Below are 26,709 nucleotides of genomic sequence, written 5' to 3'. Positions count from 1 at the left end.
AGTATAAGGCTTAAGTTAGAAAAATACCAAAATTTTTCAAAGGTAAAGCTTGAACTTAAGACCTCACACACACACCCAGAACAGTTAACCACTGAAGCAGTCAAAATTTTATAGAATCAATCGTAAGAAATTTGGGGCGTTATAGTCGGGAACCGTCTCATCCTTTCGTCAGGCCTGTTTTGGTCCTTCTTTGGTTGCTTATTGATTTTCGTCAAAGGTGCCTACAACGTATCCGAAAGATACGAGGTTAACCAAGTCTAAATTGTGCTCGAACTTGGAAACTAAAATTCTCCTAGTCTTCAAATCAAAGTTGTATAATGCAACAAGAGCCAATAATACCCGACTATGAGAGAAAACATCAACTCTCTCCACTTGACTGTAACCCTCTACGACCAACTTTGTCTCAAACACTTTACGAACTATTCGACTCCTAAAGACCAAAAGGGGATGATACTCTTCTCTAAATCAAGCGCATGTCTGACATCTGACATGATACCACTTTCAACTGGATTATATGTAGAGAACAACGAATCATCACCCTTGTGCCCAGCCACATCATCCACCTCTGTAATTACTTGAAACTACCAAAAATTAAAATTTGTGATCTCGTTGAACTTCTCGATATCCAAATTCATTGTTGTGTCATCAAAGGAGCCAATCTGCAAATGCTGAACCTAGCTCTGATACCAATTTCTTGAGGATTAACTCATATAAGCAACGAAAGAGAAAAATAGAGAAGGTCAAACACACAACTATTTACGTGAAACCTCATCTGAAGAGGAGAAAAATCACAGGCAAAGGAGACTTTAGCTTTTCACTAAATGTGTAAATAAATGAAAGTACAACATGGAGAAAATAAACCTAAATGTACCAAACATAAATTACCCAAAACCCCAAATACAAAGTCCTAACTCTCATAGAATTCTCTCAAAAGGAAAAAAAACTTATTTATAAGTACAATTGATTGGGTATTTAAGTTAAATATGTAGTTGCGGTTATTAAAGTATGAACGTAAGGAATAAATTTTCATTAATTTGTAATGATATTCATAATTGTAATAGAAAAGGTTGGTAAATCAATTTAATTTATTAATTTATGTAACATGCCTTAATATACGTTATTGTATTTTGAAATTTATTATTTAATAAATAAAAATTATTTTTATTATAATTGTACATAAAAAATTTGTTAAGTAATAAATAATCGTAATTCAATTAGTTACATATGGTACTAATAGTAGTAGAATAGTATTTTTTTAGATTTGTACTTAAATTATCATTTCATCACTAAAAAATGCTCTCGTCTCCCCCTGCTAATATTGCGATTAAGAATAGAGATGATATCTCTATTATTGAGGACTCTAATTCTAAGAAGATTTGTTTTAAGGACACGGATGCAACTCTGGAAGATGTGATGGTCGTGGATCCAATACCAGTGCCTACGTTGACATGGAAGGATATGTTAGTGTGAAAGGAAACTTCAGATCCAAATAATAAGAAAGATGGCGAACCCTTTGCTAATAGTTTCTCCCTTATTGACTAAGATGCCAAGAAATCGTTTGTCGATGGTGTTCCCTTCATTGATTTCTCGTAGAGAGTCTATTGGCTTTTGGAAAAGGAAATGTCAATCTTTGTGGTTCTTAAGATGCTGGGAAGAAATGGAAGAAATCTCAGAATCACGACCTTACAAAATAGGTTATATGGGATTTGGAGGCCGACTAAGCCTTTTCAATTAATGGACATTGAAAATGGTTACTTTCTTGCAACATTTCAGAATTCTGAAAAACTATGACAAGATACTTTCTTAGGGGCTGCGGGTTATTTTCGGCCACTATCTCACAGTTTAGCCGTGGACGATCGATTTTAACCCTAATTTACCCTACCCGAATGTGGTGCTCACTTGGATTCACTTCCCCGATTTACCTAGTCACTTGTACAAGAAACAAATTCTTATAGAGATTGGTGGTTTGATTGGTAAAGTTACAAAGTTGGATTTTAATACGGATAGTAGGGCAACGGGACAGTACGCTCGTATGGTAGTGTTTGTCAATTTGGGGAAACCATTGGGCTCTAAAATTCTTATGAACAGTAATCCCAAAAGAATAGAGTATGAAAACTTACCGGTAGTGTGTTTCAAGTGTGGTTACTATGGCCACACTAAAGAGACATGTTCGCTGATCATACAATCTTCCAAGGTGGTTGAGAAAGGTGAGTCATCGGTACAGGTTTCTGCAACTGTTACAGTGGCTGGAGAAGGAGAGTACTGTAATACCCTGAAAATTTCTACAGTAAGATATTATCTTTGATATAGTAAAATAAGGAAATAAAGTGACAAAAAAGGAAATTTTGAGTTATGACAACATTGAGAAGTAAATTATGATATCTTGATTCAGGAAAGGTCTAAATTGTAAAAGTGAGAAAAGTTTTGTTGCCTAAGAGTAAATATTCAAAACTTAAGGGTTAAAGTGTAAATATGAAAAAGTTGAAGGACCAATAGTGCAAATATTTTAAGGGTAGAGTAGAATGATCTAGAAACTAAGGAAAATGGATGAATTAGGACCAAATTGAATAGGTGAAGAATTATGAGGAACTAAATTACAATTTTACCAAATGAAATGATGACTCAAGGATGGAATTTTAAATGATAATAAAGGGTAAAATCGTCAATTAGAAGAGAGAGAAATTTAAAAAGTAATAATGATGTTGATGATATTTTATAACTATTATTTTATTAATAAGATATTTTATTATTTTATTATTATTATTTTATTTAGTATATATAAGGAAAGAAAGATGAAGAATTTTTCCCATGCACCCAACGTATGAAGAGAAAAGAAAGAAAGAAACTTTCTTTTCTTTACAATTTGGTCCTTTCATAAAAAAATCTACCATTTTCACTTAGAAATCAAAAGAATTTCCATAGCTATCAAGAGAGAAAGATGATAAGGAAATTATAGTTTAATAATTAAAAGAACCTTGATGGCAAGTAGTTTGGTTTTTAAATAAATGAAGGAGGAATTGGACACAAGGAGCCTTGTGTTGGAGTGGCAAGTAGCGTCACATGTGGGGCATAGAGGTGGCGTCACATGCATGGCAAGGAGGTTTGGGGCTCGAATCCCTCTTGGCTCAAAAGAAGGATTTATTTTTGCTCAATAAATGGCCAGTAGTGGCGTTGGATGTGAACTCTGAAGGGAGTGATCAGAGAAGAAATTTAAGTAAGGGATTAAGGAGTTATCAGGGAGAAAAGTTAGGAGATGAGTGGTGTAGAGAAGTAGAGCCGAAGTGGGAATTTAGGGATAGGTGAATTCGACTATAGTATATATAGGTGCCGATTTTGGGGATTCTACGGTAGTGCCAAAATTGCTTCTCTTCCTTTAGCCAAATTCCTCATTGTTGTGTTGCCAAAACACTTTTCTCTCTAAGTGCTCAGAAGCCAAATTCCTTGTTCCTTGCTTACCAATTTTCCATCCTTTCTCTTCTCAAATTCTCTTTTGATTCACCTTTGGTTTTAGCCTATTCCTTCTTCTTTTCTTCTTATTTGTGCCGAATAACCCCTTTCACCATACAAATCTCAAAAGCCAAATACCTCTTTAGCTGAAGACCCTCTATGCCACCACCACTCCTTCTACTTCGGCCGATTCTTGTGTAAGTTCTTTACTCTTTCAGTTGATTTTCTTAGTACCAATTTTTTCTCTCCCTCACTCTCTTTAAATCGGTTTTGGTAGGGGATTAGTACGAATCTTGGATTTCAGATCTATGTCGAATTGCTCCTTAGGCGTTTTGGGGTTTTGGGTAAGTGTTTCTTTTTTATTGGTTAAGGTTGGCCGAATGGTCATGGATGATTTAAGAGTGACTTAAGATGATTGTGAATCATTTTTTGTTTAGTTCTTGATGATTAAGATTGATGTAGATTCAAGAAATACTTGTGATTAGTGATCAAGGAAGGCTGTTAAGGCTTGTCGTTTAAGGTAAGGCAAATCTGAGATTTGTAGCTTTTGGTGATCATATTTGATAAGTGTGTGATTAATCGTTGAGTGACATCATTTGTAGGTTCGTGGTTAAGGAGATCGCAGCACATTTTAGTACCAGATGTGTACATACACTGCACACACACAGTAGACCGACAAATCCCGAAATGCCGAAAAGCCAGAAGTTTGGCTACAATAGTCTTGCAAGTGCGCGAACACTCATAAGGGGGGAAATCGATAGGTTATCAGAGGCCCATGAGCGATTCCATGGACTTGGGTCATATATTGGCCAACCGGGCCAGAATGGGCTAAATGGGCCCGATGGGCTGTAGTGCCCATAATAGGCAAAATTGGCAATTTGATACTAAGTGATGAAAAATTATATGATTTCATGACTATGAATGTGATTGGGCCTGACGGGCCATATGAATGTGATTGGGCCTGATAGGCCATATGAATGTGATTGGGCGGATGGGCCATATGAATGAGATTGGGCCTAAAGGGGCCAAATGAATAAGTGTGGGTTTGTTAGTGTTTAGTAAGGGGTTGTGGACCTAGTTTTTTGTAACTACTCAATCAGACAAAAAACTTAAATAATTAATTAATTGCGACCGTGGACGAGTGATAAGGTTAAGGTGTGGCAATGGGTATATGCATGTCTAGGATTGGATCTAGGGAGAGCTTGGTACTTAAGCGGTCTTAATGACTTACCTCCTCTTCTCTGGAATCCTACCTGGTGCATAGTATCTGTTCACTTTAGCTAACGAGGACTTGTTAACGGGCCAAGGTAAGTAATAAACCCATAATAAAATGAAATTACCGAAATGCCCCTAAGGGTGAAAATGACTAAAATACCCCTATGTGTTGAGTGTAAGATTTATGGGTGTTACATGTAAACTGATGCATTCATATGATATTCTATCTAGGTTGCATATGGGTTGGGAATTATGGAATGGAGGAAGTATATGAGGATCGCATGGTTGCTTGGCGACAGTGGATCCACCGGTAGCTTTTTAAGCCCAATATATGAGTAACAGCTTGCTACAATGTTAGGCAGTACCGCAACCTGGCTACCATTAGAGTGTATCGGATGGGTGGGTCGATATTTATATCCCCACATGGTGTGTATCGGGGGATGAAAATGGTGTGTAGTGGTTGGATGAGTGGGATCCATGCATACTTGTTTGCTTTACAATTGCTCTGATATTGAATTGGGCTTAGGCCAAAAAAGACTTGCGATTGCATGCTTTACTATTTGCCAAGGTTTGTACACATTGATTTTTCGAAAACTCACCCCCTCTTTTATTTTTCTCAGGTGATCTTCAGTAGGTGGTTCGAGGGTTGGAGGGACTCCGAGGTGGCCAGTTAGCAAGACGACTTGGACTTGTTTTCTTGAGCCTATAATTTCTAGTATTTAAAGTTATTTCAGTCTGGATTGTAATAAGGCCTTTCCTCTGGTTATTATTTCAAATTAGGATTATCATTATTTTTATGCTTTATATTTGTTAGAAGTAGAACATGGTTTTCCTAAACCCTAACTATTTTTAAATACTATGTTTCCGCAACTCAATTTTTAAATGACAAGTTTTCATAGATCATCTATTTTAAATAAAGCTTCCGCAACTGAAAAGAGATTTTACAAAGTAATTATTATCATACAAGAAGGAATAGTATTTTTAAAAATACAAGCTGGGATTTTACTCAAGGTTTTTATTTTAAAGAAGGGTTTTCAACGAAAACAAGGTTTTTGATAAAACACTTCAATGTGACATGCCGGATCCAGGCTGGGCCGGGTTTGGGGTGTTACAATGGAGAGCTAGAATATCAAGTTAGATTCAAGAAATAGAAGCTGGAGGAGAAAGAAAATCAAGTTAAAGATTGAAATCAATAGAACAAGGTAAGAATATCAAGATTTCAATATATTTTTAAGTTTAATATTATTGAAAAACATGAAAATGATGTGAATGTAGAGTTTTCTTATATAAAGTTTTATGTTCTTGATATGTTAGTGAAGGAAATAAGAGAAAGTGATGGAAAATATTGTACAGAAAGGAAATAAGGGTGTTATAAACTTGGTAATCAACATTTTGTACTAAAATAGTTTTGGACAACAGCAGTGGTCTATCTTTTAAATATCACCAAAAATTGTGGAAATCTAATTAGAAGTTGAATAAAATATGAAATTAAATTTTATTTAGTCTAGTTTTTCATAGAAGAAACGGTGTAAGAAATGGAATTGTAGATTAGGAGATATAGTAAATTTAATGAGACAAGGTCAGAACGAGTTTGGGCTCTCCTGTTCTGTGACAGCCCAAAACTGACCCTAGTCGGGAAGTGGTTTCGGGACTGCTAAACCGAGTCTTATAAATAATTAAAAGTTATATTCTGTGTTTATGATGTGAGTAAATGCATGTGTGAAAGTCTCATGCATTAATTTGATCATCTTTATGTGAATTTATTAATATGGACTTATATGAAACTTTGTTGGAAAGTGAGAGGTTAATTTTACAATGGTCTAATAGTACATGCATTGAAAGGAGTGGTTTTGCATGTCAATTTACCCATGATAAACATGGTGGCCGGCCAAGGAAGGAATATGCTCCACTAATTCAAAAATTAAAATAATTTTGTATTAACAAATGATTTAATAATTGATATTAAAGGAATTATAGAATTAAAGGAAATAATATAATGAGAAGTGGGAGGAGAAACCAAAGTGTTTCATCTTTACTTCTCCATTGCCGAAACTAGAAGAAAGAAAGAAGAAAAACTCTTGTTGAATTTCGGCTAAGGTGTTTTGATACAAAAAGGTATGTTTTATGCCACTCTTGAAAATGTATGCATAATTTGGAGGATTGGTTTAAAAGCTACTTGAATCTTGGATTGAAATTAGGTTATTTATGAGGGTTGAATTTCGGCCTAGGAGCTTAAAATTTTTAGTAGAAGTTTTGATGACATTAGATGGATAGTTAGGTTGGATGTGTTAAATTGTTAATTGTTTTAGCTTGAAAGTTAAGGTTAATATGGCTTATGGGATTGCCGAATCTAATTTAGGGAGAAAGAAAAATATATGTATTCGGTTATGCTATTGATTCTTGGGGAGATAATGTTTAATCTATTTTTGTTTATGTTTTATAAAAGCACTAGTAATTGAATTTGAGAAATTTTAACTTGTTGATGGGAGGTGTTGAACGTGATATTCGGATGTGTTTCAAGGAATGACATTAGGGTAGCTAGAGTCTAAGAACTTTCGGTCAAGGACTATTGTGTGAGCAAATTCGGTATAAAGGTTTAAATGTTAATTGCATTGTATTTAATGTTTAAAGAATAGGTAGTAGCTAATTAAAGTTAAGAAGGCTGGAATTTCTTTTAAGGGAGGTGTGACCTTAACATGAACAAAATAGAATCAGCCTTAAGCTTGACTAAATGGTTCGGTTATTATTAGCTTAGAAGAAACCTATATGAAATTGTTGATATATGGTGAATTGGTAGTAATCTACTTGGGACAGCAGTAGTAAGGTGATTTTCGAAAATCGCCATAATTTGTAGGAGTTGAATTAGAAGCTGAGTGAATTATGTCATTAAAGCTTCAAGGGTCTATTTTCTTACAAAAGAAACTATAGAAACAAAAGAGTTACCGATCTAGAGATATTTGAAGTATTGTGGGGCTGAGTCAAAATGACTGCTGGATTCCCTGTTCTGTTTTTAGAAAATCATTATAAATTGTACAAAAATGGTTATAAGATAAAATTTATATGCTTAGACTCCTTAATGAGTCTAGTTTCAAATGAGATTAAATACAACACATTTGGAATTCTGTAAAGTGAGAAATTGGATTCGTAGTGAAGAGTGGTCAGAATAGTCAAACAGTGAAACAGGGGAAACTTTAAGAAAAATCTGGTATTGATTGGCCAAGCCTAAAATTCTGAAAATTTTATGGGTGGAAGATATACGAGTCTATATTCAGGGAAAATTAACGGCAAGTGATTTGGAGTCTAGTAGCTCCAGTTATAAGTAATTTAGTAACTACTGCTCAGGAAAACAGCTCGTAGTGAATATGTGATTTTGTTGTAAACATTAATGAAAGTTTGCCGATGAATTATTTATTGATTAATATAAAGCTTACTATAATCTATGTGTGTGAAAGTCGGATCAATATATATATTATTCTGAAAGTAATACTTGAATAGTCGATTAATGACTATTTTAAATTTTGTTGAACTTAAGCTCAAGAGCAAAGGGGAACTAGATCCGATAAAGGGAAGGAAAAAGTAATTGAATAGCCGTTGAAGTCGTTCGACGACATTTGAGGTAAGTCTTCGAGTAATGACCCTACTTGAATTATATTGAAATGAATAGTCATACTATGACGGATAGTAGAATGTGCTTAGAGACTATGTTATAAAGCCAATTGAAATTATGCTCTTTGTGTGCGGCTACTGAGCCGAAATTTGAAAGGTTTAATAAATGTTTTGTGTTTGAGCCTTAGTAACGAAGAAATGATATGGATGTGTTATGATTATTGATATATGTGTGCATGAGCATTGGAATATATCCGGGCTAAGACCCGAAGGCAATTATGCGAGTTGATATATCCGGGCTAAGACCCGAAGGCAATTATGCGAGTTAATATATCCGGGCTATGACCCGAAGGCAATTATGCGAGATGATATATCCGGGCTAAGACCCGAAGGCAATTATGCAAGTTGATATGTCCGGGTTAAGACCCGAAGGCAAATGTGTTTGCGGCTGTATTCGGTTAAATACCGAAGAAACTTGGGTTTGAATGTGAGCGTTTTGTGCTGTAACTAATTCAATAAATATGCTCGACCAACCCGAACGATAAGGTATGTTTGCATGTGCATTGGAAAAGTCGATTCGTTTTAAATAGTATTCGTGTGATCGGCTAACGAATTTTCGGCTTTTAGAAAGGTTGATACCTTGTGTATATATGTTGATGAAGTGTGAAGTAAGTATGATTATGAGAATGTGTGTTAATAAAATGACTTAGTTAGCTATGTGAATGTAATACTGTAGTCAAAGCCGATTTCATTACTTGAGACTTACTAAGCTTAAAATGCTTACCCGGTTGCTTTGGCTCTCTGTTTTATAGATTTTGTTCGTTAGCTATCGGATTCGGGATCAGCGAAGTCGAAGTCATCTACACTATCAAAGCTCTTTTGGTACTCTTTTAGTTGAACTCTGGATATGGCATGTATAGGACTACCCCCTGTTGTTTAAGTTCTTATTGTGATGTATGTGTGTAAAGCCATGCGAAAATGGCTCGTAGAAGTGGAGTATGGCATTAGACCATTTGTGTTTATGTATGTATATATGGTTTCACGATGTGACTATGGTTTGAAATGGAAGTGTTGGGCTAATGATCAGCCATTGGAATGGCTAAATATGATCACATGTGGACCTATGTATGGCAAAACCCTAGTTGGTCCATGGTAACCACAAAATAGGTAAAGTTTACCTTGAAAACAGATGCTGACAGCAACAGTGGTGTAGATTTGAAAAATCACAAAAATTAGTAGGAGTGAAATTAAATAGTGAATAAATTATGTAATCGAACCTTGATGAACCTACTTTCATATGGAAGTAACGAAACAATCATATGAACAGTACAGTAAGAGATATTCGGGTTCTTGTGGAACGGGGCCAGAACAGTTTCTGGATTCTCTGTTCCGCCTTTGGAAATTCACTATAAATTGACCAGAGATAATTAGGGGTCATACCATATATGCATGGTTTCCTCTCTGAGTCTAGTTTCCATAGAAACAAACGGCATCAGTATTGAAGCTCTGTGCAGAGAGATATCCAAGTCGTAATGGGAAGAGGTCAGTGTAGTCGACCCCTGTAACATGGGAGACTTTGACTAATAAACTGTACTAATTGGCCCGACCAAAAATTCTAGAAAAAAATACATAGGTGGGGACATGAGTCTAGTTTCAGGGAAAAATCACCAAACTGATTTTCGAGTTGTGAAACTCAAGATATGATTTTTGAAGCGACTAGTACTCAGACTGGACAGTGTCTGAAAAAAAAAAATTTTAAAAGTCTGTCAACACCTCGTATTCGACTCCGGTGACGGTCTCGGGTTCAGGGTGTTACATGTTGTGACTTTGGAAAATCATTAAAAATGATATAAAAATATTTATGGGTTATAATTTATATGCTTAAAATCACAGGAACATCATACAAATCCGGTATGAGGAGATAATTAATTTTTAGTGAAGAGGGGTTGGAACTGTCGGGCATCAAAACATGGGTGACTTTGAAGAATAAACTGTACTTATTGGCTGAACCAAAAATTATGAAAATTTTATGGTAAGAATATGTGTGAGTCTAGTTTCTGGAAAAATTAGCGGATCTTAATTTGGAGTTCCATAGCTCAAGATAAAAATGATTTAGTGACTATGACTCAAATGGACAGCTTTGAATAAATTTATAAGTAAATAGTGAAATCATAAATAATGTTACTTATAAGCATGTTATATAAATTAAGGATGTGGAATGGAGAGGAGGAGGAGGAATATATATGTATATCCAGCTAGCATTGCTAATTTGCATGTTTTAGGCTCAGTGACTAAATTGAATAAAAGTAAAACTTTATCGGCAATTTTGTAAAAATATCAGAAATGACCAAATTGCATGAAATGGATTATTTTATTATTTAAATTAAAAAATTGAATGAAATTATTAATTTAGATCATGATCGAGTGAAAACATGTTTTAGGGATCAAATTGAAAAGAATTAAAATTATAGAAAATTTTGATATTTCATTGAATCCATGGGTTGTTATCAATATGTATGAGAATAATTAGGCTTGAAATAAGGATTAAATTACAAGAATTTGTTTTTCTGAGCCTAAGGATGAAATTGTCATTAATTAAAAGTTTAGGGGCAAAATGATAATTTTACCTAGAGCATTAATTGAATATATCATAACATTAAATGAATGAAAATGATGATCAAATTTATTTATAAAGATCCAGACGACTCAAATATGAGACTTGAACATGGGAAAGAAAAGATATCGAATTAGTAAAATTATAAACACGAACAAGCAACAAGGTAAGTTTGTGCAACTTGAATGCTTGAATTGTATATTCATGTGACATAAATGTGAATTGAATGTTTAATGTATGATAATAGATGAAATGTTGATAATAATTGATAAAAAGAGAAATAAATCCCGGCTGGATGGAGTGGAATTCGATGGATCACTAAAAAGGATTTGACGGTAAAAAGGATCTAGCCCGGACGGGTGATCCTGGTATTAGCCCTCCCGAAGAATATGTGTGAGTCTGGATTAAACCTGGACTGGTAATCCAGATAAAGCTCCATAGAGTATTTGTCATTGCAGGGGATTTAGCCTGGACTGGTAATCCCGACAATACTCTTTGAGTATATGTTACAGGGGATTTAGCCTGGACTGGTAATCCCGCTGTAAGAAATGAGGTTCGCGGGAGTGTGCTCTCTTACAGGGGATTTAGCCTGGACTGGTAATCCCACTGTAAGCAATGAGGTTTGCGGGAGTGTGCTCTCTGAAAAGGATTTATGTATATATGCATATGAATTGACAGTTAATGAGATTGTACACTATAAGTGTACTACTGGAAATCTATTGAAATTCTGAGAAATCCAACGGGATAAATATAGAAAATGGTAAGTACTTGAAATCACGAAAAATTAAACTTGAAATACATAGAAATGATAATTATTTGATATATTGAAATATGACATGGAAAATACATGTATGTAAAACTTTCCTGATAATTATGCATATTCACGATTATGAACTGTTACTGGAATAAATATACACTAAACTCATGAAAATGATGGTACATGGAATATTGTCATAATGAATTTAATGATTTATATTTAGGAAGAAACAACAAGAGAATGATATGTATCATGACATGTAAATATAAGACTATCTTTGATACGTTGATTCAAGGAAAATTATGTATATTAAGACGAGTAATAAATTCAAGTGAGACATGTCAGGAAAATAAGTTTGTCAATATTAAAGTACGCTGACCAATGTTGTTACTTGAAGTTTAGGCAAGAGCCAAATTATTGCTTTAATGGTAATATATTTATTTATATGATGCATTGAATCGATAAGTATTTAAGTGAAAATTTTTTTATGATCTGTAAATTCTCGTAATGCTCTGAAACACTATTTCGGCGGTGGATACGGGTTAGGGGTGTTACAAGTACGGACCTTAGATGCTGGTGGAGTGGAATTCCAGGCGCGACACCATGGAGGGAGTGAAAAAAGGAAACACTTTGAAAAGGGGGAAATCTTGGGATCAAGATTTCAATCCCTTGCAGATTTGGAGGCGGTTTCAACAGGGGAAGAAATACCTAAGAACCCTCAATCTGATCTGAATAAAAAAGGAAAAGATCCCTAAATAGACGCTCAAGTCAACTTTTCAACAGGTAAAAAATCCATTAATAAGGGTTTTAAAATTTCTAATCTGGGCTTGACGGTGGGTACAGCTCAGAAGGGATAGACACGCGCCACTAGGTCCAATAAAGTTATTGATGGCCTTTTCGTGGATGGGTCTAAGACGGGCCTGGACTCTCTGATGGCTTGGGCTGGCAACAATTCATCTCCTTTGGTGAATAAAAGACAGACCCCTTGCAGCACAAGTAATGGATCACAACAGGAGGCGCAAATTTTGGACAACCATGTAGTAGACCCGATAAAGGATTCTAATGCCATGCTCAATTCCATGCCGAATGTTGAAGATAATTCCAGGACTTTAATTGCTGGTAATTCTAGCCTGTCTTTTCCTTTAAATTTAAATTCATAATTTGATGTTGTTGCAGGTCAAAAACAATTGGAGCCCAAATTTTCCCTTTATAAACAAACAGATCATGTGGTGCATTTTAACCCTACATTTGAAGAAAATTCCTTTGCGAATGTGGAGGTGAAAGGAGTTTTGGAGGCCAAAAATCATTCAGCAGTTGTGTTTAGTAATAAATGGCCTCTGGAGGCCATGGTTGAGGAATCGGGAGGTAGTCAACCGGCTGGTAGTTTTTTAAATAAGGTGGGTTTTAAAAGTCGGACTATCAAAGGAAATGGTTTTAAAGGAGGATGGAAGCTTAACAAAACTTTATAAGGAGCAGGAAATTGATTAAAAAATTCAGAAAATCTCATGTTTCATTCTTTGATTCTATGAAGAGGGCAGCGGATCTTATTACATCTGAAATTGATAGAGAATCTGAAAAGGATTTGTCGATACATCTAGGAGAGGAAGTGGAGTATTCTTCTTCTGATAGTCAATAAGATAAGTCCTTTACCCTTTTAATTTTTTTAATATTATGAATTTGTATATTCTTTCTTGGAATGTACAGGGATGTGTGTCGGATAAATTTATGTGGGCTTATCATGAGTACAATAATCAACACAAGCCTGATATCATTAGTCTCCTTGAGCCGAGAATTAGCGAGAACAAAGCTGATCTAACTATCGCGAAGTTGCGCTGGGACAAGTCTCATCGTGTAGAAGCAGTTGGTTTCTCGAGGGGTATCTGGATAGAATGGAAAGTTCGATTGACTTAAAGGTGATTGGTAACCATCCTCAATTCATTTTGACTCGGATTTGTTCTAATTTGTTCTCTAGGCCAATCCTTGTTGCTTTTGTGTATGGGAATCCTGATAAAATGAAAAGGAAGTTTTTGTGGAATGATCTTAGTCACTCAGTTCTACTGGAAGATGACCCTTGGATGGCCATTGGAGATTTTAACGCCATTCTCTCTTCAGATGATAAAAAAGGCAGTCATATCAAAGGTTGCAGATGTCAATCTTTTGGTAATTTTATGGACAAAGCCCAATTACATGATCTGGGCTTTCAAGAACCTCCTTTTACGTGGCACCGTGGAAATCTTTCGAAAATACTTGATAGGGCTGTGAGTAATGAAATTTGGTTGGAATTTTTTCCCAACTGTTTGGTGACCCATTTGCCTAGAATTAAGTCTGATCATCGTTTATGTCATGAAGATAGAATTGTTCCTAATCGTCCTTTCTGGTTTTCAGCTGGATGGTTGGAGCACCATAATTTCTCTGACTTAGTCAGGGATAATTGGAATTTTGACGATAATATGACTAGTGCGTTTTCTATTTTCACGGATAAGCTTAAAAGCTGGAATAAATGCGTATATGGTCATATTTATCAGATGAAGAGATAGTTAATGCATGAGCTTTCCAAAATCCAATGAGCCGTGGATCTTTCAGGGTCTGTCTCCCTTCGTGAATAGGAAAATTTGATTTGGGATGAACTCGAAAGCATTCTTCACCATAAAGAGATGCTGTGGAAGCAAAAATCGAGACATGAATGGCTGAAATTGGGGGATGGCAATACTAGTTATTTTCATAGACGTACTATTCAGATGCGGAATTTTAATAAAATCACTGCTTTATGTAATGAGGATGGGGATTGGATCTTCGGTCCTAATGTTCTCAAGGCTGAAGCAGCTAATTTCTTTCAGAAGCTCTATGGGGAGAATCTGTGATCATTAGAAAATATGCCTCCTAGTGCTTTCCCTTGCCTAAGTTCTGATGATGCTAACTTTCTCGAGAAGAATGTGACAAATGAAGAGATAAGGGCTGCTCTTTTTGATATGGCACCCTTTAAAGCCCCTGGTAGTGATGGTTATCAGGCTGGTTTTTTTCAGAATCAATGGGATAATATTGGAGATGTAATATCTCGATTTTGGGCCTACTCGGAACAATGGTTTCGGGGCCACAAATTCGATGAAGAAAATTTTTATTTTTATTATATTTTTATGGTTTACAATTTTACAGAATAATTCTGTGAAAATCTCGTTCGAAAATTTTGACGCTCGGGCACTCAATTTAGTCAAAAGGACTAAATTGTAAAAGTTGCAAAATGTGTATTCTAGTTTACAAAGGTACTAAGTACTTGTGAGTAATGGGTTTTTAAATTGGGGGTCCTTAAATAGTAAATAGCCCATTTTGTAATTAGTGGACAAAAATGGACATGGCATGGTATGTTTTTATTTATTTTTCATTAAGGGTATTTTATTAAATTGGTTAATAAAGCTAAAATAATTAAGAAAAAGATGTCATCTTCTTCATTTTTCTCATGCCATAACCGTATATGGAGATGGAAGACATGGCTAGGGTTTTTAAAACTTCCAAGCTTGATTGTAAGTCCATTTTTGCCCCGTTTTTAAAGTTCTTTACATTTTTGAAATCCCGGTAACTTGTTCTACTTATTTCTACCATTAATTTGAGCTAAGGTTCATGTCTAAAAATTTACCCATGAATAATATGCATGTATTTTGATGTCTAATGATAGAAAATGAAGGTTGGGTGCTAGATAAACGACTTTTGCTAAGCGATTTTACGTGAAAACGAGTAAAATGGCATAATCAGTAAAAATACCTAATGTTCATAAGTACATGTTAGAGTGAGAATTGGATGTTGCTATAGAAGGGAAAAATGATCAGCATATCATAAAACATAAGAAAATAGGATGAAATTTAATTTACGAGATTTGGGGAAAAAGTGTAAATATGTAAAAGTTTAAGGGCAAAATTGTAATTTTGCCAAAATATGATTTTGGGTTGATTTGAATAATATGAGTCCTAATTAGGCTATATTTCAAATGATAAAGTAAGGAAAATCAAAATTCGGGCTAAAATCGATGAAATACCAAGTGTGGACAAAATGGTAAAAATGACCATTTTCGCATGCAAGGTAAGTTCATGAGTAAATGAGGTAACATAATTGTTGTTTTAAGCAATTTAATGTTGTTTATATGATATGATGCTTATTATCATGAAATGTTATGTTTTGTGGTTATTGTTGAATAATATGTAATTATGTGAATTGCTTGATGAGTATGAACTATCACAGAAGTATCGATTTTGACATTTCATGGAAGATGGCAAAGGAGTATGATCGAGGAAAGAGCCCGTTTGAACCTTAGGAATAGGTTAGGATACAAGTGACATGTCACTAGGAAATTGAGATCCGAACTCGTTGAGTTGTGTTCCGAGTTCGTGAGAATTATGAGGCATCCGAACTCGTTGAGTTGCGTTCCGAGTTCACTTATGGATGCAAGCATCCGAACTTGTTGAGTTGTGTTCTGAGTTCATTATGGATGCAAACACCCGAGCTCGTTGAGTTGTGTTCCGAGCTCATTATGGGTGAGATTATGGTAGCTTGATTTCGTGTATCCGAATTATATTCCGATGTGTTCAACAAGTAAAGTTCTAGTGAAATAGAAGAATTCTCGAGATAAAAGTGACTAGTTGGTAAGTGTTGTGGAATGGATACTTTGTACAGGTATGTACTTAACCCTCGGGTTGAGACTTCAATATAACAATAATATGGTAAGATCATGAATAGGAAATATGATATGAATGCTTTGGTGATATTATGCAAATGTGGACTTCGTATTATTGCATGGTTATGTTACTTGATATTTACATGTGAACTTACTAAGAATTTATGCTTACTCCCTCCCTTCCATTCCTTGCAGTTTTGACAAGCCGGCTTGGAGATCAGGACGGTCGGAGGCACGCTCACACTATCAACGAACCATCTCAATATAGTGGCTTGCATATTTTGGGAATATGGCATGTATAGCATTATAATCCTTTTGTGTATATAATCTTATGATATGGTGAATGAGTGATGTGGAAATGCTTGTTGATGATTAGCTATTGGAATGGCTAATCAAAATTTACATTTAGTGTTATGTATGCTTAATGTATTACCTAATCCATGGAAAACCATAAAATGGTGAAATTGGCTATAAAATAGTGTCATCCAGCAGCAGTGACGTGAATTTGAAAAATCACTAAAAATAGTAGAAATAGAATTAGATGATTAATAAAATATTTAATTGAAGCTTAATGAATCTATTTTCATGTGGAAGAAACAAAATAGGTAAAAAAGTTGTATTTTATGAGATATTTACGTTTTGGTGAAACAGGGCCAGAGCAATTGCTGGATTCCCTGTTTTGACTTTAGAAATTCACCATAAATTGTGTAAAAATAATTAGGACTCACACTTTATATGTATGGATTCCTTATTGAGTCCATTTTTAAGTGAAACAAACGCATAGTCATTGGATTTCTGTACAATAAATTTGATTCGTAGTGCACAGGGTTCAGAGTAGTCAAACCCTGAAACATGGGAGACTTTAACTAATAAATTGTACTAATTGGCTTGACCAAAAATTCTAGAAAAAAAATTAGTAAGTAGATATATGAGTCTAGTTTCAGGGAAAATTTACGGAATTGAATTTCAAGTTTTTTAACTCGAGATATGATTTTTTTAGCGACTGTGACACAGATGGATAGTTTACTGCGAGAATTGTTTGAACTTGTTTAATGCTAAAATAAGTTTAGTAATGTCTCATGCTCGACTCCGGCGACGTTCTCGGGTATGGGGGTGTTACAGGAGATGCCATATATGAATGGGTTAAAAAAGTTTTTGAAGGTGAAATCATTGACCAGGAATTTAATAACACTCTTATTGTGTTAATTCCCAAAGTTCAGAACCTGGAAAATTTCTCTCAATTCTGACCTATCAGCCTTTGTTCGATACTGTAGAAGTTGGTCATAGAGGTCATCACTAATCGGTTTAAGAGCATCTTTCCGAAGATCATAGGTCAAGAACAAGTAGGCTTCATTATAGGTCGAAGTATTATTGATAATGTCATTATCGCTCAGGAGGTCTTACACTCTATGAGAACTAAGAAGAGTCTTCAATGAATGGCAATCGAGATTGATCTGGAAAAGGCATATGATAGGGTCAGATGGGACTTTGTAAAAGCTTCTCTCAATGCAGCAAGTATTCTTTCTCATTTGGTTAAAGTCATTATGAATGCTATCTCTTTATCCTCTATACAGGTATTGTGGAATGGTGAGCCAACTCAGGCCAGTAAGGGGTATTCGGTAAGGTTGCCCTTTGCCGCCATATCTATTTTTTCTCTATATGGAATGGTTGGGTCATAGTTTTCATGGAAGTATCTTTGCAAGAGAGTGGAACCCTATTCATTTATGGCGCACTGGACCAAGTCTTTCACACTTGTTTTTTGCCGATGATTTGGTGATCTTAGTCAAGCTGATTTGACATACTATTGCCTCCTTAAGAGATTTCTTAGTAATTTTTGTGAGTATTCTGGTCACAAGGTGAATGCTAGGAAAACGAATGTGTTCTTTTCTTCTGGGGTCAATATACCTTTAAGGAATGATATTAAGGACATTCTAAGATTTCAAGAAGTTAATGACTTAGGCCATTACCTTGGGGCGCCACTTCTGCACAAAAGAATTACTAATAGCACTTTAGAATTTTTGGTGGAAAGAGTCCGTAGCTGGCTTTCTAGTTGGGATGCTAAACTACTTTCCTTTGAGGGAAGGGTCACTTTAGCAGTCTGTACTGTTGTCTATTCCAAGCTATCTCATGCAATCGACTCTTGTCCCCAAAGGAATTTATGACTTTATTGAAGGGTTAGCTAGACAATTCATTTGGGGAGCTACTGAAGGTAAAAGGAATATGGCTTTAGTTGGGTGGGATGATATCTGTCAGCCTAAGATTCATGGAGGCCTTGATTTTCATCGTTTGGGGGATCAGAATAATGCTTTTATGATGAAAATTGGCTACAACCTTATTATTAAGACTGAAGCTCTACGGGTCCAGGTCTTTAGAGCTAAGTATGGAGTGAGTGAAAGTATGTCGGCTTCTATAATGACAAGTAGTTGTTCTTATATGTGGAGAGCAGTTGCCAAAGCTTGGCCTCTGTTATGTAATAATATGATTTGGTCCATTGGTAATGGTAGGACTGTTCGTTGTTGGGAGGATATTTGGGTTCCTAATGTAGGGTCCCTTAATCATTATGTTTCAAGGCATGGCAATATTGATTTTGAGACCATAGTTAGTGAGATGGTTTTGGCCAATGGTGACTGGAATCTCGACTTTTTCAGATTGTGGCTGCCTAAAGAAGTGATTGATCGTAAAATTAGCATTTCTCCTCCCTTAAACCAAGCTGGACCAGATATCCTTTCTTGGTCTAGAACGACATCTGGGTCTTTTCTGTTAAGAGTGCCTATCATTTGTTGAAGGAGGAGACCTGGTGTCTGGAGGAGAAGAGTTGGAATATGATTTGGAAAATTCTTGGGCCGCATCGTGCGAAACACTTCGTCTGGTTAATTTTCAAATAGCGACTTTTAACCAACTCGGAGAGAGTTAGGAGGGGTATTACGTAAGACGCGTCGTGTAAGCTTTGTGGATATTTTATAGAGGATGTTCTTCACATTCTTAGAGATTGCTCTTTTGCAAAGGATATTTGGCATCAGATCATTCCAACTAATCAATTTAGGAATATCTTTTTTGGTAATATTTCGGAGTGGCTTATCTTGAATTTGCAACTTCATTCTACGAACAAGCTGAGTGTTTCTTCTTGGGCTGGCTTCTTTGGGATCACCCTTTGGCACATTTGGAAGAATCGAAATTTGAGTATTTTTCAAGTAAATGGTATGAGTCCAAAGGTTACTCTCGGCATCTCCTATAGTTGGGCGAAACATTTCCTCTACATGCATAATGAAGCGGATGTGCAGTTAAAGCAGTTCTCAGTTCGCCATAACTCAGGTATGTATGTATTTCTTAATACTGATGGTGCGGTTAACTTTATGTCTAGTTGCTCTGCTGCAGGTGGTGTGATACGCAATAACAAAGGGGAGTGGATCCTAAGCTTTAATCGTTCCTTGGGAATATGCTCAGCAGAGACTGCTGAACTATGGGGTCTATTGGATGGTCTACTTATCCTTCAGAAACAAGGATACAATAAAGTCATTATTCGCTCGGACAATCTTGAGAATGTGATTTCTATCAATGAAAGCAGGTCTGGTGGTTCAAAAAATGCACTGATAAGGAGGATTTAACAAATTCAGGCCTTTGAAGAGAATTGGTACTTGACTTATGGTCCCAGAGAGATAAATCGGGTAGCTGATGCCTTGGAAAAAATGGCACTGTCAAGCGTTGATTCGTTGCGCACTTTCGAGGAACCCCCCTTGAGAATTAAAGAAATCTTGCAGGGCGAGAATTTTGTTGACAATTCCCTTATGATTCATTCTCTGTAATCCTTAGTTATAGTTTACCAAAAAAAAAAATAGTAGCAGATATATATAAACCGTTTCCTCTTTCTTTGAAAACCTAAAATTGATGGCAAAATTTGATGTTGCTAATTACTCTTATAATTTAATGTTTTCTTTGTTTAAATTCTTTTATGGCATCCAAGCTCAATAATTAATCTACGAGAGAATTGACAACTAAAATTAAGGTTAAAAATCTTATATTTTTAGTAAATCAAGTATATTACATTGACTGATTGGTAATATAAGTGACAAAACTAGGTAAATTTTAAATGTAAATATAATTATTTGATTTCAAAATTAATCTTGATAAGTGTAACTCTATGAATTGCAATATATGAAAAATAGTATTGATTTAAAACATTAAAATTAAAGTAATTAAAAATGTTAAATACAATGGGCCCACTAATCATAATATTGAAAAATAAACTATGTGTCAAGTAACCAATGGTTCTACTTATCATTAGGGGTGAGCAAAATTTTATTCAATTTGAAAAAATTGATAAAAAAATTTAAATTTTGAATTAAATAGTTCGAGTTAATCAAGTTATTCGGATCAACTCGAATAAAAAATCAAAATTTTTTGTTTAACTTGAATATGAACTATACAATTCGAGTTATCAGAAAATCCGAATAAGAAAATACAAAACTTCGTCGTTTTGATAAAAGTTTACCCATTAATTAAGTTAAATGGAAAAACCATTATATTGTTTATATAATTAAATAATCTTGTAATTTGTCTACTAGTTAAATAACCAGTGTATGTAAACACAACATTGAGTATAAATGATAAGATTCGATAACTCAACTCGACTTAACTAATTTTTTTTTGTCTCGATTCAATTCAAAAGTTTTCAAATTGAGTTCAGTTGCTAAAATATGATTCGTTAACTTGACTAACTTAAAATTTTTTAACTCGACTCAATCGAATACTCGCCCCTACTTTTTAACATTAGAACTATTCAAAAACTTATAATATATATATATAATGTCCAATTAATTATATGGTCCATTAGCCCGTTTGTTATGAAGACCAACTTCATGTGTATTTTATAGGTTATTTTGAATAAAAGAATACAAGGAAAAGAAAAGATAGAATCATTTTACAGTATTTTTCTTAGTCAATGTTTTTAAACTAATTTTCTTAAAGTTCACGTATTTCATTTGGGTTAGTTTCATAGTTTGCCAAATTCCATTGTCTTTCCAGTGAGATTTTGGAGACATTTTTGGTAATAAATGAAATTTGTCTTTAAGATTTTTCAAATGGTATGTTTGGTATCTTTTTTGATAAAGTATTTTAGGAGAAAATAATTTTTGAAGTTTTTGTCATCTAAGTTTTAACAATTTCATATAGTCAATTTTGACACACTAAAAATCTATCTATAAATGTTCATTTGTTTCGAAATTTAAATATTTTTTGTAGTATGAAATTATAAATTTTCATTTGGTATTAATATCTTAATTATATGAGTTCTGTGTTGAAAGATCTGAGATCCAAAGCAGACTACTTGAAATTGTTAACCTAAAAAATTTGAATAATTTGTGATAAATTCTTATATATTGTCTTTTGAAAATAAGGCTTTTGATAACTGTTGTTGAAGTGTTGATTGAGTAGACTAGGTAAGTGACTCAGCATTCTTTTCGTGCTTAATTCCCCAAAAATTAGTCTTCAATGTTTTATGTTATATTTGTGAAATATAGTATTTTTGTTTATGTTTTATGAAAATTAAATTAAACATGCTAGTATGATTATTTTTAGAGAAATATGTTATTAGATTGTGCTTTTGTATACTTATGCTACTCAAATTATATTTTGTTATATATATAAATATTATGTTATGAAAAAGCATACTATTGAATTATGTCTTTGTATATAAAGTACAATTTGCATATATTTGAGACATTATGATAATCTAATTTTATGATTTTGAACTTGCTCCTAAAATGTTATGTTCTAACCCTACCAATGGGGTTAAAACGTTGGTCATGCAAACATATATTTTATGCTTAGAAATTGATTTCAACAATGCCACTGATTTAGAATAGTGGTTTTTGACCTATTGCCAATGGAGTGATTTATGGTCTTGTTTTGACCTATTGCCATTGAAGTCAATTGTGTTTTTTTTCCAATCCATTACCATTAAAATTAATTATGGTTTAGACTTTTGTCACCGAGGTTAAAGGTGACCATAAGTATAAAAAATGAATTAGATTGGTATTTCAAAAATTATTAATTTGTCTTTATTACAATTTTGACAGGGATTATACTTTGAATTATTTAATATGAATTACCCATAAATTTTACAATTATGTAATTTTTTTATTAAATATTTGGTCTAATGTTTTCGTGTTTGCTTAATAGTTAAACTCATTCTCTTATAATAATTTTTTACAAGTTTTTACTATGTTCGTTAACATGAGAAGTCTGGGACAATTTTTGATATTATTGCATTTCATTAAAACTTTCAAGACGTTTCAATTTTTATTTTATTTTTATAGATTTTCAATACAGTACTATTAAAAGTTTGAATTGTCTTTTTTAAGGTTTATTAATTTACTACATATCTCAAAAATTATTTTCAAATGAAATTTTATAAAAAATTTTTGAGTTATGACCTATAATTCTTATGTAAAAAGTTTTGCCAAAATTGAATTTCATTTACTTAGTGATAGTCTTGTATATTCGTGAGATTCGCGACGTTTGTAGTGTAACATGTTTAATTTTAAAATTTTATCTATGATATTGCTAAAACTTAAATGAAGGATATGTTACTTGGACTCGGGCAAATTCCAGTTATGAGCATGTGTCTGATATGGGTATGTTTAACTTCTTCATATTTTTTTTTCTTTTTAAAGTTTTTGCATGTATTTGAAAGTTCTTTGTGGGACCATATTTTATACATATACATCAGACATGAGTATCAAACATGAATGTTTTAAGAAACTGAAGGGTGGAAACAATAGAAAGTAGGATGATGATATTATTGTTGCAAAGGTTAGTTGTTATTTTAAAAATTAGCAAAACAGAGTGTTGAGATGAGTTAATGTACAAAAAGCTTTTCATTTTGCAAATCGACATGTTTTAGTACTTGATTTTCTTATGATATTTCAAGTTTGATCATAAAACAAAGTAATTTGAACTTGTAGGATGGCAAGCAAGTGTATATATTTGAAACCCAAATTTGAAAAGTTGGTAGCGGATTGCTATCCAAGGTAACAAATTTTCTTTTTAAATCTTCGACACTACTAATCCGATTTATCACAACGAACCTAGGGTAGCTTTTTTGTTGTTTCTCAAATCGTTTCGATTTATGTGTAAATATAACATACTTGTAACATAAATGAAGGATGACGGTGGTGGTAAAGTTTATAGAGGGTCTCAAATTCTAGCAAAAAGTTGACTGGTTCATGGAAATTGAGGATCGGACTCCACTCTCCTCGAAATACAAAGCAACTTGGGTGGAAATTTGAGGATTCCCTTTGCATGTGTGGAATTACAACAACACTTAAGAAGAAGATAGCAAAACTAGGGGGGTTGGAGGTGATACCTCAAACTTTTCAACCTGTATTCCACTGGCTTCAGCAAGAGGTTGAATGTGTCTGTAACAAGTTGGTCGAAATTTTGGATTGTGAAAGCAACGTGAGGATGATCTTACATTGTTCATACATTTGAACATCGATTTCGTTTTCGTTGGAACAATCAGAGGTCAATAACAACGGCCGTCCACCATCTGAAGGCCATGCTGAATTTGAAACTGAAATGCTTATATGATTGAATTCAAATGTGGGTTATAAATTCTGGGTTATGGTTCCATACAAATGTTTAGTTACAATTTCATTCCCTCCCCTATTTAATATTTAATTTCTTGTAAACTTTTGCCTAAATTCGTCTCCATAAATTACTGTGCTCGGTTGGAGCTTTTAATAATATATGAAATTATAACATATATCTAAGTTTTTCAAAGTGAAATGTGAGTTTCGGATGTGGATTTGTATGTTATATGAATATATTCAAGTTTTTTTTTTCATTTATTTGAAGAAATTTGGAGGGTCATTAGATAAAATTTTCCCATTCTGTAAACGTCATCCACTATTTGAAGTTGATGGGATCTCCAGTTCCAAACAAGGAGATGTCCATTTTGAGGCATCATTTTTTCCCATTTAACGAGTTTGATCAAACATTATGTGGTTTGATTACAAAGAAAGTGAAGGAGCTCTTACTTTTCTTTTCGTAAGAACTCGTATGCAAGATCCCTGTTTGGTTTCCTACAGATTTACATATAAGATATCGTCATATTGGGAAAAACTTTAAGAAAGCGTTCACATTTTATTTACATATCTTTATTCATATTATATATATTCATATCTATCCCTTACATATTTTTATCCACATTATATATATATATATATATCTAACATTTGCTTGCAGTTGCACGGATCGATTGTGGGTATAAATTTTTAATGTAATTGGGAAAAAACATAATCAACTTAAAAGTGATATGTAATTGGGAAAAATTGTAGGGAAAAAAAATGAAAAATACATAATTATTAATGATTTTCATTGTTAGTAGTTTTTTAAAATATTTTTTTAAAAAGTAAATTTATTAATTCATTCAATGAATGGAACCATACAATTCAGGGAGAAAAAAAATAGTAAACACTAGTCGTAGATGGTGAATGATAAACTCCATCAACACAACTAAGACTTTAGTCTCAGCATCAATAGAACATTATGACATGTTGACAATTGACTTTGCCACAACTCAAGCACGACAGATCTAGAGTGATTGCGAGCACTTAATACGATAATGAAATCAGCCCCGGATGGTCCAAAGCGGCAAGCAAAAATCAACAAAAGAATCGAGTATTCACCAAACTAAAGAGGACGACAAAAAAATCATCCATGAAATCACTTGTAAAACTAAAATTACATGCATAAGTAAGACTAAAAAATGTGCTACAAGAGCATACAAAAACTTCTAAAACTGAAGACTTATTAAACAATGGAAAAACAAATAGAAAACATATAAAACTTATGATAACACGGGTCCAAATTGACATGTGAAATCATTTATTATTCTAAAATACTCTCAAACTTGAAACAAATTAAGAAGTTGACGAAGAGCCATCCACTTTCTAAGAAAAACTATTGGTGGCCGATGGAGTTTTAGCGAACAACAGGTACCGTCATATGTCCATCACAACTTGTGAAGATAACAAAAATACCCACAAAATATATTCGCAAACTGAAAAGAGAGAAGACGTATATAGTGAATAAGAAGAAGAAAGAAAGAAAAAGTTGATGGGAGAGGAAAAAAGCGAGCGATAATCAACTCAAAAACTAACATCGTTACTAAGCAAAACAAAAAATAAGAATCAAACGACTCGTTTTTTAAAATATTTTTGTGATGGTTATAAAAGTAGGTATATTTTTAAATTGTAATTTTTTTCCAGAAATTTTTTATGCTATTAACTGATTCGTAGATTAAACCTATTACTAAAAGTTGGTTTGATTTCATAAAAGAGTTAATATACTTTAAAAAGAATTTAACATGAACAAACACGATTTAATATACAAGTAATGTGATTATGATCCGTCGATCGTGTATCAAATGTTTTAATTTGTTTAAGACGATGAACATCGAGAAAGTTGGCAGTTTTTCTCCATTTTACTTTTAATGTGGTTTATTAATTACTTAAACTTACATATTTTTATTAACCTAAGTATATTACACCTAAGAACTTAACATAAAATATAAACCACAATTCATTTTTAACACTAAACGTCAACTTTTAAAAATATTATTATGTACACTTTTATTTAAGTTCAGGAATGAATAGTTTTTTGATAAAAAAATTAAACAATCTAACTCATAAAAAAATAACTTATAACACTATAAATAAATTAATGTTATAAAATAAATAGATAGAGAGTAAAAAACAAAAAAAATGTGTAACACCCCAAACTCGGCCTAGAAGTCTAGACCGAATCCAGAAAGCTACATTGATTACCAGAGTGATCGTAGGGAAAATTTTACAAAACGACTCTTCTCAGTAAACCAAAAGTATATAAAACCATTTAATAACCGGTCAATAGAATTTACAGTAAAACTCAATATAAAACCCGAAATAAACGTACGTATAAAAATCAAAAACAAAAACTATTCCACAATATTATAAAGCCTTACAGTTCAAAGTAACCCAAATAACAAAATCGTAATTGGAAACAAAACTGATAATTCATAGTTTGCAAGACTGTCCAAGACCTCCGCGTACCGAGTCCAGCTTCCAAATTCCGAAACGTACCTGAAAGGGGAAACAAAAGAGGGGGTGAGCTACTGGAGCTCAGTGTGAGATCAAAGCCAACTACTACAGAATCAAAAACAGAGAATCCAGAAAACAGTTCGGAAGCGGAACATACTTACAGAACTATATGGAACCAATTGGTACATTTGAAACAGACGTACCGGTAGATATCTGTAACACCCCCTAACCCTTATCCGTCCCCGGTACAGGATTACAGGGCATTACCGGTCTGTACAGTTCAATTATAGTCATTTATTAAAATAAATGTTTCTAACCCTGCAAATTA

The sequence above is a fragment of the Gossypium hirsutum genome, chromosome A05 (genome assembly GCF_007990345.1).
Source record: "Gossypium hirsutum isolate 1008001.06 chromosome A05, Gossypium_hirsutum_v2.1, whole genome shotgun sequence".
NCBI classification, from domain to species: Eukaryota; Viridiplantae; Streptophyta; class Magnoliopsida; order Malvales; family Malvaceae; genus Gossypium; species Gossypium hirsutum.
Note: the sequence above shows the minus strand (reverse complement) of the source record.